Here is a 2,458-nt window from a genome sequence, read left to right as displayed (position 1 = left end):
ACTTGTGTGTGTAAGGATTGTCCCACAAAACTTGTGTGTGTAAGGATGTCCCACAAAACTTGTGTGTGTAAGGATTGTCCCACAAAACTTGTGTGTGTAAGGATTGTCCCACAAAACTTGTGTGTGTAAGGATGTCCCACATGACTGCGTTGTATTCCCGGGTTGTTCGCGGGTTGTGCGTTCCTTGATGTTACAGGTGAACTCATGGTTGGTCACCTTTCACCTCTTTCCCTGCTGCTTACACAAGTTTTTCTCTCCCTTGACCCACTGCCCTGTGTATCCGGCTCTCCTTCTCTTTCTCGGCCTGGCTTTCCTTCTCCCTCACGCGCACTCATATGACCTTATGCAGTTGTGAGCGCTGTAAAACCGTAACTAAAACTAAACGAAGTACTTACTTGACAGATAGCCTTGATTGCTCCTGGACTTGTAGCTTTTGCTACCTGGTGTTGATGTAGCCTGCTGCCTCTACTTGCTACTTCTAGGATGACGCAACTGACGATGATTCAGAGAACTATTTCCTATTTCTGCTCCGTGAATGGAAGATTTGACAAACATATGAGAGATCATGTGAACAGTTTCACGACAAAACATGTGAGAGATCATGTGAACAGTTTCACGACAAAACATTTGAGAGATCATGTGAACAGTTTCACGACAAAACAAGACAGATATGTGCTTGCTTTTTCACACAAGGGGGCTATCCCGAAAAATGCTGTTTTGAGAAAATCGTAGGTAAAGTTTGTGCCCCTTGTTCAGTTTCTTTAAAGACAAGGAGAGTTTTCTCTATAACCAAACAAATATACACACCAATGAAACCAAACTTCTCCTATAGGTAGGCCAATGCCCACTTTTGGTGTTGGTCAAGGTTTCTGGAAACCTCCAAAATCTGGGTTAGCCACTTGTCCTTAAAAACGACCATATTATCCCCAAGTGAAAAAAACCTTCCTTTGTCGGCTACATGGCGACCATATGACGGGGGCTAGAGGCTCTGTGTGCTCTCAATTCTTTCACGTTCTGGAACCTTCTAGATCATGTTTTGGAGCTGGAACTTTTAGTAGTTCAGGAGCCTGAACCTTCTAGATCATGTTTTGGAGCTGGAACTTTTAGTAGTTCAGGAGCCTGAACCTTCTAGAACCGCCACGGAGCTGTCTCTACAACCAAACAAATATACACACCAGTGAAACCGAACTTCTCCTATAGGTAGGGTAATGCCCACTTTTGGTGTAGGTCAAGATTTCTGGAAACCCCCAAAATCTGGGTTAGCCCGCTTGTCCTTAAAAGCGACCATTTTTTTTCTGGGTTGTTAGTATGTGGTGGGGGGGGGGGGGTGTTTCCCCAATGTCTGTGCTTTCGGAACAAAAATGATATATGGTCTAGTGTCGTCAACGGTGTGCAGAAATGTTTATGTTCGAATTGGCTGTTTCCATCATGTGAGAAATGGTAAGAAAATACATGGTTCATTTTTTACTGTTCATTGTTCATCATTCATCGTTCATCGTTCATTGTTCATTGTTCATCTTTCATCATTCATCATTCATTGTTCAGTGTGTGTGGAAGGAAAACTGAGGGACCAGAATGTCTGTGGGCTGTGTGTGACTGGACTAGTTGTGTGTCTATATTATATGTGTGTGTGTATGTGTGTGATATGTGTGTGTGTGTGATATGTGTGTGTGTGTATGTGTGTGTCTATATTATATGTGTGTGTGTGTGTGTGTGTGTGTGATATGTGTGTGTGTGTATATGTGTGTGTCTATATTATATGTGTGTGTATGTATGTGATATGTGTGTATGTGATATATGTGTGTGTGTGTGATATGTGTGTGTGTGTGTGTGTGATATGTGTGTGTGTGTGTGTGTGATGTGTGTGTGTATGTGATGTGTATGTGATGTGTGTATGTGATGTGTATGTGATATGTGTGTGTGTGTGTGTGTGTATATATGTGTGTGTGTATGTGATATGTGTGTGTGTGTGTGATATGTGTGTGTATGTGATATGTGTGTGTGTATGTGATATGTGTGTGTGTGTGATATGTGTGTGTATATTATATGTGTGTGTGTGTGTGTGTGATATCTGTGTGTGTGTGTGTATGTGATGATATGTGTGTGTGTGTGTGATATGTGTGTGTGTGTGTGTGATATGTGTGTGTGTATGTGATGTGTGTGTGTGTGTGATATGTGTGTGTGTGTGTGTATGTGATATGTGTGTGTGTGTATGTGATATGTGTGTGTGTGTGTATGTGATATGTGTGTGTATGTGATATGTCTGTGTATGTGATATGTCTGTGTATGTGATATGTATGTGTGTGTGTGTGTATGTGATATGTGTGTGTGTGTGATATGTGTATATATGTATGTGTGTGTGTATGTGATATGTGTGTGTATGTGATATGTGTGTATGTGATATGTGTGTGTGTGTGTATGTGATATGTGTGTGTGTGTGTATGTGATATGTGTGTGT

This window comes from Aplysia californica, unplaced genomic scaffold, assembly GCF_000002075.1.
Source record: "Aplysia californica isolate F4 #8 unplaced genomic scaffold, AplCal3.0 scaffold00029, whole genome shotgun sequence".
Lineage (NCBI taxonomy): Eukaryota > Metazoa > Mollusca > Gastropoda > Aplysiida > Aplysiidae > Aplysia > Aplysia californica.
This window is presented reverse-complemented; position numbering follows the sequence as displayed.